Source organism: Choloepus didactylus, chromosome 5 (genome assembly GCF_015220235.1).
Source record: "Choloepus didactylus isolate mChoDid1 chromosome 5, mChoDid1.pri, whole genome shotgun sequence".
NCBI lineage: Eukaryota > Metazoa > Chordata > Mammalia > Pilosa > Megalonychidae > Choloepus > Choloepus didactylus.
In genome coordinates this window covers 138,916,103-138,931,688 of record NC_051311.1, presented here as the reverse complement: position 1 = coordinate 138,931,688, position 15,586 = coordinate 138,916,103, and the positions used below count along the sequence as shown (strand labels likewise).

General features: G+C 44.1%; 1 pseudogene; it reads right to left on the bottom strand.

Moving 5' to 3' along the window:
* Positions 1 to 12,380: 12,380 nt before the first annotated feature.
* Positions 12,381 to 13,347, bottom strand: LOC119535008 (annotated as a pseudogene).
* Between the last annotated feature and the right edge of the window lie 2,239 nt (positions 13,348 to 15,586).

The window sequence follows — 15,586 nt, the reverse complement described above, 5'->3', positions numbered from 1 at the left end:
CCAGCCCAGGGAGCATGCAATTGTAAACTGCAATCCCAAATTTTCTCTGATTTCCAAAACTCTTCAGAGGAATTTTTTTCTCTTTGCCTGAAGTAGAGTAAAAAGAGTTGATAGTGACATATTCAATTTGGGTGAATTACAAGGAAGAAAAAAATAACCGAGTAATCCTGTGTTATTCAGATATGCCCAGTTATGGAAACTGGAATCAGGTGGTTTAAAAATACTAGTGCAACAACTCCCACAGAGCTGTCTTTCAGCAAAGAAAATGCTGGTAAGGCTAAGAACACAGGGAGGCTTGTGTCATTCTATCCGACTTCCTCCTCCACAGGAATCCCTGAATTCCCTACAGCAGGTACCATCAAATGAAAAACAAGAGATCAGAACCCAGAGCGACAAGGTAGAGAGGAAGCCTTGGAAAAGATGGAAAGACAGTGACTAGAGATCCATTCCTGAATCCCCAGAGGCAGTGTTTGGAGCCCACCCAGAGAGTGGGGTGGATTTCAGACTTGCCCTTTTCTCCCCAGCTCCAGCTATAGGTGCAACAGTGGCCTTTGAAGCCCAACGTGCTGCTAGTCTTTGTGATGAGCTGTTTCTCCCTCGCTGCCCAAAGCCAAGAGAATAATTTGGCATTTGGGGGGGAGAGCAGGTGATGAGGAACTTCTCCGGAGACAGAGGTTCAACACAGGGAAAGCTATCACGGGGGTTGAGAATGTTAGCAATGAACAGTCACTCCTTTGCCACGTTTACCATGTTTCAGGATTCTACAATCTTAATAAATTCCTAAGAACAATAAAACAATAAGCAAGGAAGACAGAATTGCCTGCTAGCAGAAGCAAAGAATGATAAAACATAACATATGCCTCAAACTAGATACATGATTTAAAGGCTATTTCTCCACATCTGCCTGGACAGATGTCATAAAACCACCATAAAAGGATTCTGTTTTTATTGGAGAGAAAACTAGAGGGTGCACGGATCTACCCTTTTGTTCCTTGGCAACCAGTCTTTTTATTGCCACTGCAGCTGTTTCAAACTGCCTCCACTCGCAAGCCCCCAGATGACACAGTGACCGTTCTCCTTCCTCTCAGCAAGTGGGCTTGTCTCCTACTTTATTGAAAAGATAAAAGCAATACAACATTGGATCCTTTGGTTTTTCTCCTTTGCCTCCACATCTTGCTGCTACATCATTTCCCGTATCCCCTTCCTATCACAGAGAAACCCACCTCCCTTCAGAGTCCCCACCCACTGTCCTGATGGAAATTCAGAGTCCACACAACCAGACTTGTTATCTTCCCAAACCAGCAGCTTCTCTTGGTTTTCCTGTGTCTGCTGACAGCACCCCACACTTATGACAACCCTGGCTTTCATCGTCCTTCCGGTGGCCAAATCCCGTCTGTTCTATTTCAGCAATGTCGTTCACATTGCTCTTCTCTTCCTACCTGTTTTGAGACACTGCACAGTCTGAAAGGTCTCCCTGCTTCTAGCCTTCGCAGCATCAGCCTCCACTATTAATCCACCCCCGATGTGTTGCTGTTTCATTTTCTCATGCCCAGCTCTAATCTACACACTCTGTGATTCATGGCTGCCAGGCTCTTACAAGTGACTCAAGGCGCCCTGGCTCTGAAGACCTGCCACAAACTGGGTCCAGCCTATTTTTTTGTTTTGTTTCATTTCTTTTCCTCCTTTTCAACCATATCCAGCCAGATGAGATTACTTTCCTTCACCCAAACATCACCTCGCTCTGCTCAGTCCTCTTTTTCTATTCACCGTTCTCTGTTAAATGAAATCCTGTTCAGCCTTGAAGGCCCAACTCAAAAGTGCAAGAAGCCATGAAGCCTTCCTCCTTCCTTGGTTTCCCTCCTGTCCTAGTTTGCTAATGCTGCAGAATGCAAAACACCAGAGATGGACAGGCTTTTATAAAAAGGGGGTTTATTTGGCTATACAGTTACAGTCTTAAGGCCACAAAGTGTCCAAGGCAACACATCAGCAACCGGGCACCTTCACCGGAGGATGGCCAATGGCATCCGGAAAACCTCTGTTAGCTAGGAAGGCAGCTGGCATCTGCTCCAAAGCTCCGGCCTCAAAACGGCTTTCTCCCAGGACGTTCCTCTCTAGCAAGCTTGCTCCTCTTCAAAACATCACTCCCAGCTGCACTCTCTTTCTTCTTTGAGTCAGCTCATTTATATAGCTCCACCAATAAGGGCCCACCCTGAATGGGTGGGGCCACGCCTCCATGAGAACATCTCATCAGAATCATTGCCCACAGCTGGGTGGGGCACATTCCAAGCAAATCCAACCATCACCAAAACACCTGCCCCACACAAGACCACAAAGATAATGGCATTTGGGGGACACAATACACTCAAACCGGCACACCTCCCCACACTCCACCCCAGATAATCACTTTCTTCTTTGTATTATCTGTCTCACGTCTATAACACTCATTTCTGCCCCGGGCCAGAGTTGTTTGTACTTTTCTTTTTTCTCTCCCCAGTTGAGCAAGTAGCCAGCTCCATGTTCTTTACTTTGGGGAGGTTAAGGGGCAGGATGAGAATCAGGATGCTGGAAGCGTTTCTGGCTTTTGGTTTCTAAAAGCAAGAGGCCCAAGGAGAGGGTAGAGTTGGAGTCAGAATGGCTTGGAAAATCAGGAGATAAAGGCCAGAGTAAAAGGTCACTTCCCCAGGCTGGGTGAAGAGAAACTTCTGTAGGTTCTGCTTCCTGAGAACGGCCCGGGTTGGGTTAAGACTCCAGAGAGAAATAGCTTCTGTGTGGTGCAGCTGGGACATGAGGCCACAGGCACTGAGGGTTCACACCGAGCCTCAGTGGGTACAGACACAATGTGTTGGGCTGCTTAGCAAGGACCCCTCCACCCCAAAGTCTTTGTCACCATGTAAGACTCTCAGAACCCTGACACAAACTGGGTTGGTGGCAGAGCAACAACTAAGATGAAATGTCCTGCTGGGCCAGCGGGATGGGGGCTCAGAAAAAAAAGTATTGTAGAAAATAGAGAGATGCCACATCTCTTTATCTCCTGAATTTGTGGATGCCTTCTTGATATATCAATCCAATTGATATTGATAAACACATAAATCCAACTGATATATTCTTGATAGATTTAAATACACATACCACATCTTCTCCCCTTGTGGAAGAAAACCTGACCTCATCACAATAATTTTATTGCATGCCTACTACGTACCAGGCACTGTTGTAGATGGGAGAGCAATGAACAAGACTGAAGACTCCCCTCAAGAGCATTACATTTTGGTGGGCAGTCACTGTTCAAATATGTATATCCACATGGAGATGCTTATCGATAAGGGCTATAAAGAAAATCAAAGTAGGGCAATGGCAGTTGTGCCGGTTTGGATGCATTATGTCCCCCAAAACTCCATGTTCTTTGATGTAATCTTGTGGGGGCAGATGTATTAGTGTTGATTAGGTTGGAATCTTTGCTTGTTTCCATGGAAATGTGACTCAATCAACTGGGTGAGACCTTTGATTGGATAATTTCCATAGAGGCGTTACTCCATCCATTCAGGGTGGGTCTTTATTGGATCACTGGAGTACTTTAGAAAGAGCCACACAGGACCAGATGCAGAGAGTGGATGAGAGTGACATTTTGAAGAGGAGCTGCAGCTAAGAGAGGGCTGAACACCCCAAGAGCAACATTTTGGAGAACGCCATTTTGAAAGGCAGCCTGGGAGCAAGCAGATGCCAGCCGCGTGCCTTCTGAGCTGGTGGAGGTTTTCTGGATGTCATTGGTCATTCTTCTGTGAAGGTACCCTATGGTTGATGGCTTGGCTTGGATGCTTTTATGGCCTTAGGACTGTGGCTTTGTAACCAGGTAGACCCCCTTTGTGAAAGGCAATCCATTTCTGATGTTTTGCATTCTGGCAGCATTGGCAAACCAGAACAGGAATAAAGTGTGATGAGAGGTGAGGGTGGGTTACCTTGGGTGGTCAGGAAAGGCCTTCCTGACATGGTGACACCTGAAGGAAGGAGGAAATGAGTCTGGCTTGTACTGGACGGGGATAATATACTACAGACACTGCAGGGCCAGGGAGGCCCAGGCCCTGAGAGCAGAAAAGAATAAAGCTTGGCCATCCAGGAGGAGAGGCCAGTGATGTCAGAATCAGAGTTATGGGGGGAGGGGGGTGGATCTTGGTAAGAACCTGGGACTCACCCAATTTTGCTTCCTCTGCAGAGCACCAAGCCCACAACACGTGATCAGGAAATACTTACTGAATAAAGGATGGACCAAACATGGCCATTTAGGTACCACTGAGTAGTAATACATAAAACATTTTACAAATGAATAGGTGTATATAAAACACAACAATAACCCATAAGCCCACAGCCCAGATAGAATCAATTTTAACCTTTCAATATGATCCTTTCTAGTTTTTTTATTATTTGTAGATTCTTTTGTTCCCATGTTTTTCTTCACTGTCATTTTGCAATTTTTAATATCATCCTTTAACTCGCTGAGACTCAGTTTATCTCTAACTTGTTTAGCAAAAGGGTCATAAGGGGACTGACTCCTTTGGGGGCTGGAAGGGATGTTCAGCAGCTACTGAATTTCACGAGGAGGCTGTACACCGAGCAGAGTGACAGCCAGCTGGCTGACACATGTGCCCCTCCTTGGGCTGCAGGTTGCCCAAGTCTGGTCTGGAACACGGGACGTCGCTGCTTCACAGCAAGCAGGAGTTTTGTCATCATTAGTAAGATGATGGCAGTGCAATTTTCCCCCTCCAATTTGGGGTTGAGGTATTGGAACATTTCCTAGAGAGGCATTCTGTTCTTCTCAGGCCGCTGCTTTTCCTTCTAGTAGCTGCCTGCAGCTGTTCCTAATTCTCTCTCTGAATGAATGACTCAGCCCGAGATTCAGTGACTAGGACCTGTGGCTGCTTAAAGGAGCCAGACCATTTTGAAACACAATGAGACATAGATTAAATCAAGGAAAGCCACCCAAGAGCACAACCATAAGCTTTTTAGAAAGCATAAAACATATTTCTTATCAATGCCCAGGATTATAACTATAAACTATGAAAATAAACATGCATCCAACTTTTAAAAAAAAATAAGGAAAGACTTAATAGAAATCAGGCAGCAGACCTAAGCTCTTCTCTAACACGGCCTCCTGTGCTTCCTTATTCCTTGGGGACAACCCTGTCTGGAAGGGCTGTGGGGTCTTGCAATGTGGTGTCCACTTAGTCCCAGGAGTGGGCAGTAGAAAGGCACATTTGTAGCCAGAAGGGAAAATACCATTAAGTGTTTTTGTAGTAAATGCAAATTTTACATGTGAACCAACATTTTTACTATCTGAAGATGTTTTTGGCTGGTTGTTGAAACTGCCTGTGCCCATGAGCAACAAATGAATTTATTCAAGACTTGCATCACTGGAAGGAAAACAAACCTAAGGCAGTACAACATTAATGGAACATTTACAGGGGACCCCCTCCCCCAACCATAAACAACCCCCAGGTGGCTGAGACGGGCCCAGATGCCCAGCTGGGTGGGCAGGATGTATCTAGGGACAGAAGCAGCTGCACCATAGCCAGCGCATCCCAAATGTTCAAATCACTTGCAAAGCAGCGAGTATTTCCTGCCTTCCTGCCTTCCTCTCTCTCCCCCTCTTTCTGCTTCTTTTCTTTCCTCTGTCCCTGTATGAGCATGTTATGGGTAGAGACGTTCCCAAACAAGAACACGTGAATGACAAGGCTAGATACTGAGACTAGGGGTGGGGCGCTGATGTAGGGGCAAGGGAACAAAACATCGAGGATTTCCAATCCTTCTTCCAAAAAGCTGGATTTCAAAATGGTGCTTCTAGCCCTGAGATGGCAAAACATGCATGGACTGCTTCTATTGGTGTCCTAGCATCAAGTCATGAGGGGCTGTCGGGTGCTTTGAGCTTACCCAGGCCTGCACAAGTCCTCAGTCTAATTCTATCATGTGGCTTCTAATAGCATCATATGGAGCCTCTGGCAGCAGAATCAGAAAACCATTTTCCAATTGCTAATATCCTCTCCCTTCAGCACTCTCCCGCCAGAATCATTTACAGCTCAGAGTCTGAATATCCCCAGAAAGGATCTTTATGCTTTGGCAAGACGGTTTCCAGAAAATAACCCTTTCCATGAGACAGATGGATATAAAAGCTCTGCTCATTATGATAAGCACAGTAGTGAAGAAATTAAGGGAACTTGCTGTCACAGAAAGGAAAAGGATGTCACAGAATTCTTTGTGTTGTATTTTTTTTTAAATGTACGGCTTTTATCACATTCACAGCTTCACCTATTTAATGAAGAACACTTGTTTTTGCATCCTATCAACAGTTTTTTAATGTTTTAATTCATTCCAGAAGCTCTTAAGACAAGTTACATGTGCTCTCTGAGGGCAGGGAATTTTGTCCATTTCGTTCAATGCTGCATTCACAGCTCCTACTTAGTGGGGTAACTGGCACTTTATATCTATTAATATTTATTGTTGAATTAACTGAGGCATTTCCTAATGAGAGACTGAGAGCTTGGCCATCTCCTGAATTCTGTGGTATTTTGTGTGAAACAGATTGTTTATCCATCTGGGAGTTAAGAAGGAAAATTGTGACCTAGTCTCACTATTAGGAGGGATGAGACACTTTTAAAAATAGAATTTTAGATCTCTTTCCCCTTCCTATTTTGTCTACTTTAAATTTGCAAACCACCTCTAGGTATTTAGAAAGTCAGCCCTTTCTTCCATTTGCACATAAAAACTCTATTTTGTGCCACGGCAGTATTCAAATACTCCTTTGTCAGTTACAAGCTAAGCCCTGCCAACAATAATATACAGATTGTTCTCCTACAATATGCTGAGAAGGAGATCTGGATTATAATAGAAAAGACGTACTTCAAATTAGATATGCTAGGATGAAATTTTCTCAATCCTCCTCATCTTTGGGTAAACAAAGGAAAAGTGAATTATAATTCTGAAAATACTCTGTATTGTTTTATTATTAATCATGCTTTACTACTTGAGCCAATGGTTGAGGATTTGATAAAATATAAAATTTCAACCTCTGCTTTTTACAGTTAGGAAAAAAAGCTAATTTAATAGAATTCCAAGGACTTTTGGCCAAACCCCAAAGATGAAACTGTGCAGTGATTCTTAAATGACTTTTCCTTTAGTCTCTCTCATTTATAATAAAACCATAAACTAAAATCCAGACTGCTGTACAATATTTTCCCAGAGAGAAAAGTCTGTTCCAAAAGCATTGGCAGCAAAAGAGAAAGCCAACAGTACTCTCAGCAGTAAACCTGGGCCAAAATGAAGGTGGTAGAACTGAATCTTTTGACTGAAATTTAGATGGAGACCTAAAAGTTTTGTGGCTTTTCTTTGATCCCAAGCAGAGGGAATATTAACCAGCAAGAGGTAAAGATGATTTGTGATCAGGTCAGACCCAGAGCTTCTGATAGTTCCTTCTTCCACTTCACTGTGTCATCCCAGTGAAAAGAAAAGCATACGCATTAAGAGATTGCCAATGTCACTGAGGATATAGAGATGGAATTCCCATGTTCTTCTTGTTGTGATAGGTGCTAACCAATTTCCATTAAGTGTGTGCATGACCCAGTTCTGAACTCACCTGTGGATGCTGCTATCTAGAAAATGAGCAAATCAATAAGCCATTTATGTTAGATAACCACTGTTTAATTTATTAAATGTTCAACATAAACGATATTGGTAACTATATGAGAAGTAACCACAATTATGTGTGACCATTACTGAAATATTAATAAGCAATCTTTTTCCCTTTTCATGCCTTCTTACTTTTTGAACTGAGTATCTGGAAATACGATCCATGCATATCTTCTAGGAGTCAGCCCCATGTGTGGGAAATGTGATTAACAGCATTTAAGCTTTGAGAGTGAAATGGATCTGATTAGTGACTTCTTACCAGCATTAGCTGGGTTATTAGAAATGTATTCTGTTAACATGGCTTACAGTGAGCTTGGCAGTTCAACAGCATTATCATCAAAAGTAGCTTTGGTTTTAGCTCTTAATTAGAATTTCTATATCGTAACAGCTTTGGATTTGCCAGGGATTTGTGCTTTGAAGGGATTAGGTTGAAGACCTAGTATCAAAATGAAACCCTCGTGGAATGAGACTGGGTTTTCATCTTAGTAATGCAGCCCCATAGCCCTATTGGCCAAGATGTCTGTGAATGTTTGAGAATTCCTCTCACACTCTAAGTTGCCGTGAAAGCATGGTCCCGCTAAAGAGAAATCCTCCTAAAGAAAAGGCTGGTTGGGGGTTGGCATGGCAACTGCAAACAGGACACAACCATTCCCATTTTGGAATACTCAAACAAGTCTACGAGCTGGAAATAGAATGCCAGAATTGTCTGAATCCCTAAAAGTTGAGATGATAGCAAAGGTGCTGATTAATTAAATAAAGAAGATGAAATGCAGAAACAGAGTTATGGGGTGGTACTAGCAAAATGCTCGAGAGGCCTTCATTCTTTAATCTAATGGACGCAGAGTATCAGGTGGCTGTGCTGCTGGCGGAGGAGCCCAGTGTGCTCGCCAGGGCAGTCCTGCAGCCTGGGGTGGACCAAGGGCTCGGCTACACAGGTGGAATAAAATTACCGCCCACGCATCACTTAAAATCATAATCAAGTAAAAACTGCCTCTAAGGAGCACTGCCCTCATGAAAACGATTTGGAATAACCCAGTAATAGAGCTAACGGGACCTCCTTGAGCTACCACCCTAAGGGGCAGTGTTGGCAGTGCCCATATGCACAAGAAGGGACACAGGGTCCTCCCTAGACTGTCATCAGATGACACGTGCGGGCGACACCAACCAGAGGTGGCGGTACTGCCAGCCCCCCATACTGGGTTGAAGAGCATGCCCCCAAAATTCATGACCTCCCAGAACCTCAGAATGCCACCTTATTTGGAAATAAGGTCTTTGTAGATATTACTTAAATAAATATGAAATAAATAATTAAATAAAGATGAAGCCATCCTGGATTAGGTGTGTCCTAAATCCCATATGACTGTTGTCTTGATAAGAAGAGTGAAATCTGGACACAGAGATACAGAGACAAAGGGGGAAAGGCCAGGAGAAGAGGGAGGCAGAGGCTGAACTGAGGCCGCCAGTGGAGGAGCATCTGCGGCTACCGGAAGCTGGACGTGCCGCGGAAGGCTCCTCCCCAGCGGGTTCAGAGGGAGCACGGCCCTGGCCACACCTGGATTTCAGACTTAGAGCCTCCAGAATTATAAGAGGATATATTGCTTTTGTTTTAAGTCACCCAGTTTGTGGTGCTTCGTTATGGTAGCCTTAGGAAACAAATATCCCCCCCATCCCATACACACAGTCACATTTACATATTCCAAAGATGACATAATAAAAAGCCTCGAGGTGAATTTAATTCATGTGGAGGAGCTAAGGCTAAGTCATATATTGGATGATAGTTTAGACTATTTATTAAGCAATAATTAACTAGCTGCTGATGGACACTCTCTGGATTCTAAAGTCTAGTTTAATCTTATTTTAGCCATTGAGATCCCCAGATAAGAGCTTCAGTATGTATGATTCTAAATGGGGGAAGACACAAACGTTGCCAAATACATCCCGGGACAATACTTTCCTAAAAGGGAAATATCTTTTTTGCTCTTACTGATTACAAGAAAAGATTGAGAGCAACCTAAATATCCATTAATTGGGTCTTCTTATATGTGCACCCCCCCCCTTTTTTATTAACTAAAGAATGAGAAAGCTCGCTATGTACTGATATAGAATGGTGTGTGTATCACCTCCGTGTCCAATCAAGATAGTGAAAACCACTCTATATATTCCAAGCAGAGAGGGATGTAGGCAGGGAATTGGTTATAAAACTGCTGGAAGGGCTGAGGAGCAAAATAAGGGGATTGACACCCCAAGAGCAGGATGCGTCCCCCCTTGGTCCTTGGCTGGCTCCCTTGATCAGGCGCTCACTCCTGCAGACATTGCTGAAACCACCCCCAGGACGGGAAGCCGGGAGTCGCAGGCATCAAACCTAGCTGCCTGCCCCCGTGGCTGCCACCGCGGCTGCCACCGCCAGAGGCAGGGAACAAATGGCTAATCTACTCCTCCCACACTCAAATCTTTCGCCAGTGCCTCCCATTGGAAGAAACTACCATGAAACCCGCCGATGAGTGAGCCTGAGAAAGAAGGTAGAGGATATAGTGAAGGATGAATTTGGACTTCTGAGCCAAGAGACACAATCTGGAATATCCACCCTTTTGCTATTCACCACCCACCCACTCCATTGTACTCATCTGTACTGGGGTTGAACGGTGTCCCCCCAAAATGCACATATATCTGGAAACTGGGAACATGACCTTATTTGGAAATAGGTCTTTGCAGATGTGATCAGGTTGAGAGGAGGTCATAAGGGATTAGGGTGGACCCTAAATCCAATGTCTGGTGTCCTTAGGAAACGACAGAGGAGACAGAAGGGAAGATGTGACGATGGAGGAGACTGGAATAACGCTGCCGCAGCCAAGGAACGCCAAGGACTGTGACAACCACCAGAAGCTAAGAAAAGGCAAGGAAGGATTCTTCCCTAGAGCTTTCAGGGGATTTTACATCTCTGCCAACATCTTGATTATGGACTTCTGAACTCCAGAGCTGTCAGAGAACAAATTTCTGTTGCTTTAAGCTACGCAGTTGGTGAAACTTGCTATGGCTGCCCTAGGAATATAATCCAAAATTAGCACCTCACGTCCACCAACAAATAAAACTCTGTTCCTCACCCAGAGGAATACATGCTCACTCTCTCCTCAAAAGGGGGAACAAGAGTGGAACCACTATATGGAGGTGGACTCCACCACTGTATTCTTCTCTGCATGATGCCAATTCTTCTTCTGTTTCAGTCGCAATGGCACCTTGGATACTCTGTAACCTGAAGGCTAAATTGTTAAAGTTCACCACCACCACCACTTTTCAGTGTTGTACATAACAAGCAATGGATGCATTCTGCTACAGTTCCTCTTTTGGTAACTGGTAACAAAACTGTAGTTTTTTTTATAATGAGCTCCTTCCAATGTTCATTCCATGTTCCCTTTGCCCTCAGCCAGCACAGCAGTTACCTGGGGTTCTTTACTTGTCACGCTGACTTAAACCTTCATTCTTGAAGGGTCTGAATCTTCAGGGGTCCTGCAGGTTGTGATAATATTCCATAACTTTTACTATTGTACTTGAAAGCACTAAGGGGCACCCTGGACAATTTCCTGAGCTCCAGCCAGTCTTTCCTGCCACCTCTGTGTCCCAGCAACCCAGTTTCCTCTTGGTGATTTGAATCTATCACCCAGCCAGAACAGCAGCCCTCTTCTTCGCCTGCTAATTCAGGGACATAAGAAACCTGAAATGACCAGAAGGAAGTATCAACTTCCAGTTAAGTGGAACAATTATTGTGTCCTCTAGAGGAAGCATTCTCTCCTTGGAAAATGAGACCTTTAAACCAGCTGAACCAAGCGGTGTAGAAAGAAGACAGACATTTGGCGAGTGAGGTTCTGGATGTGACAGCGAGCGGGGCCACTCCCACTTTCACCCGTTGATCCCCAGATCAGCATACCCTGGCTTTGGAAGAAATACCACTTATTTGTTGCTGATTCAAAGAATAAACCATATTCTGTAAGATAGCCATTTCTGAAACTTCATTGGTCTTTTTTATATTCTGTAATGATAACTGCTTCTGGGTGTGGAGTATATGGTAAACCAGTTAAGTCCTGTGGGCAAGAGCCCATTGCTATACTGCTTTTTCTGTTAAAAAGAGTTCTTTGGTCATAAGCAATGCCATGGGGACACCATGCTGTTGAATAAAGACATTCTGTAAGCCTGGCTGTGAGGACCCATTGGAACCTCTATGAGGCAGCCACAGGCCAAAATTTCATTCATCATCTGATTATTTCAAGTGCCCCCCACCACCACCACGACCACAACCAGTGGTCCAGTGACATTCTGGGTCTCTAAAGATTACCATCAACTGAAAACCAATTTCTAGAAATCCACAAAAGGCACAGATATTTTCCTTCCTCAGTACACAGTCGCCCTACTAAATGACTGCAGGTCTATTAAGGAAGACATACCACTGCCCCCTGCCCAGATCTACCAGTTTTAACATTTTGCCACATCTGCCTATCATTCTCTGTAGCCATCATTCCATCAATCCATCTATCACGATATAGCTGTAGGGTTTTAGGAACCAATCCTACTTCTAACTTGAATAAATTGATGTTTTTCCTAGGTTATCTTAATATTACTGCTTTAATCACAGATCAGATAAAAAGAACAACATGCACAACCCCCAATCAAAATCCTGTTGTAGCCTAAACAGTGAAGTGGGATAATATTAGAAGACTTTAAAATTGCAGGTCTTTTTGGATCCCCCAAAGTGTATCTGCACTCTTTTTCAAATGGGCCTCTTCTTTAGGAGCCGGAGTGACTTTGACAATGTCTGAGATTCCACTCTGTCCCAAGAGGCAAGGAACACTAAGGAAGACATCATATTTTATTATTTATTAGAGACCCCTAATCATGATGGAAATTGGATATACCTGCCTAAGAGTCTTCATTATACTTCCTGCCAAATCTCCCACAGATACCCAGGAGGTGTAGCCTTGCAGTTTGATCACCTTATAGGCACTGTCAACTACCTGTTTGTAACCCTCTTTCCCACTGTTTCCTATCTGCGTCAGTGCCGAAATCAAGGTGCAGATTTTCCAAGGAGACCCCAGCAACATTCACTCCACTCCATACGTGCACACTAGAGTCTCCCTGCTCCCCACGGACCCAGCCATGACAGCTGAAGGGGTGAACTCCCAGCCTCTCCCGCATTAGGTAACCGAACCTGACTGAATCCAAATTGCAACCACGTCCAATAACACTTATTTTCTGAGCCACATAGGTCAAGATATCTAAGGGATTGGAAACAACAAGCAACTTGCAGTTCGGGCTATATTTTACAACATTAGGAACGATGAATTTAAAGATGTTCACGTTATGCTGGACCAAATTAAGACAGCTCTTTCCCCCTTGCTGATGTGCCCCAGCTATGATAATAACCAGCTCGGAGTTTGCAGTCACATTATAGTCTTAGCCAGAAACAATTTTTGGTGTTCTAAGGAAAAGACTGCCGTGTTGGAGAGCCATCACCTCTCCCTTCAGTTTGTCTTCTATGACATTAACAAGAACAAGTTCACCTGCCAGTTCCTTCATTAAGATGCTGGTGGCACAGGCCACAGGAATGGCACCAACTGTCATCTTATTCGGAGGGGTGTGTTCTGCCTTAAGAAGATTCTGAATCAATGATTCCTTGAGAGGTGCCATTTTTGACTTGGAATGGAAAGGAATCAGGACCATAGATGGAGAAGATGTCTGCAGTGTGTGGTGGTTAGATCCAGACTCAGCAGCAGCAGCTCTGGGACCCCTACTGCTTTTTTTTTGTAAATTCAGCTTTATTGAGATATATTCACATACCATACAATCATCCATGGTATATAATCAGCTGTTCACAGTACCATCATATAGTTCTGCATTCATCACCACAATCTATTTTTGAACATTTTCCTTTCACCAGAAAGAATAAAAATAAGAATAAAAAATAAAAGTTAAAAAGAACACCCAAATCACTCCCCCCCATCCCACCCTATTTTTCATTTAGTCCCCTACTGCTTTTAAGTACCTTTTATTTTGATTTGGTGCAAACCCTATTGCTGCAGTACTTTAACTGTTTTATGGAGCTTTGAGAAAGATGTTTCTGCCAGTTCTTGCTGGTTGTTCAAAGGTTCTGTGGGAGATAGAGCCCTGAAGCATCTCCCTCCGCAATCTTGATCGTGGCAGGATCTCATCTCAACTTTTTGATTCTCAAACCTTAGCACACATCAGCATCAGCTGAAGTGCTTCCTGAAACCCAAATTGCTGGAACCCACCTCCAGAAATTGTGTCAGTAGGTCTGGGGTAGGATCTGAACATTTGTATTTCTAACAAATTCCCAGGTGATGCTGCTGTTCCTTGGTCTCACTTTGAGGACTAGTGATCAAAGGGTTTCTATGCCTGACTGGCTCAGATCTGGGACTTGGGTGGGAGGCTGTGACTCCCCATTGAACAACTCAGGTTTCTGTTCACTAGACCTAAAGATTTTCCAATTACACAGTTCAAGTGATTTTTAATTGACTGCCCAACTACTTGGTCCTAGGGCCACCATGAACAATGAGCCACCATCAAAGCTCCCTGTGTGCTGAAACATTCTGCAGCTGCTCAGGCTCCCTGCCCATTGCAGCAACAGCACCAACCTTGCTCCTTAACAAAGTTTCACCACTTGGCTCTGCCCCTCCAGGAGCCCAACAATCACTGAAATCAAGAAGTCTATGCTTATGAAGGTGCCTTTTCTCAGTGGCAGGTCTGTGAAGAACCCCTATGTGAGAGCAATGGCTTGAAATATCTGCCAAGTCTGGAGAAGCTTGACCACAATAACTTCAATCAAGATGGAGTTTTTCTGTTCCATTTACCACTCTTTCTCCCTATATCCCAACCCTGGAGGGGCCAGAAACTGCAGTTAGCATGGCAGGGGAGTAGGAGTTGAAGTACTGGGTAGGCAGAGAGAAAATGCTGGGGCAGGGGGAGAAGCCTTATCTTTAAAGTAAGGTTTTGAAACCTATATGGAACTGGACACTTTAATTTTTTAAATAAGGCTGTATTTTGGGGAATTGAAGTGCCTGGGGATGCTTTTATTACTTAAAAGTCACCAGAAAACTAACAGGACCTGCCTGAATTTTCATCCAGGTAACGATAAAGAAATATCCCATGAGGTGGATTTCAAAAGGCATTGGGAAGTACAAACAAAGTTGCTTCATAATCGAACCCTCTAAAACCTGCTTGTTCAGTGTACTGGTTTTAATGGCAAATCATGCAGAAACAAATAGCTACATAAGGCAGGAGACAAAGCAGTGTGCTCCCAGATGCAGCCAGTGCTTCCAGGTCCCCAAGGGACCACGGAGACGTGCACCTGCGGGTGGGGCCCTCACGAGCAGCGTGGATTCCACCACGGCCTGAGCGGCATGCTCATGGGGCTTTTATGTCCTCCTGGTCCCCGCACACCTGGCTGTTCTGGAGACTCTGTGGCTGCCAACCCACTCGCCGGGTGAAAAACAAGCCAGGGCATTTCTGAGTCTTTACTAGCAGACTAGGTGAAGTGAAAGGTAATTTCTAGAGTGCCCCCTAGGAGGTTCAGCTTTAGATCTGAGTTCCCTTAGTGCATGTCCCAAACCATTTATCAGAAGATAGATCATTTCCTCTTTTATTAGCAAAAGATAAAAGAAGGATTTTTAAATCCTTCATATATATATATATCTTTTTGGATTCCGCTCTGTGTTTGTGGTGGGGAAATTACATGTGGTCTTTAAACTCCAAGTGAGATGGGAGCCCCTGCAGGGTTTTGAGCAGTGGAGTGGTGTGATCTGATAAATATTAACAGAATCGCTCTGGCTTTTGTGTTAGAATGAGAACAGACTGCAAGGGGCAAAAGTGGAGACAGAAACTGTTAGGAGGTTATTGAAATAATCCCGGT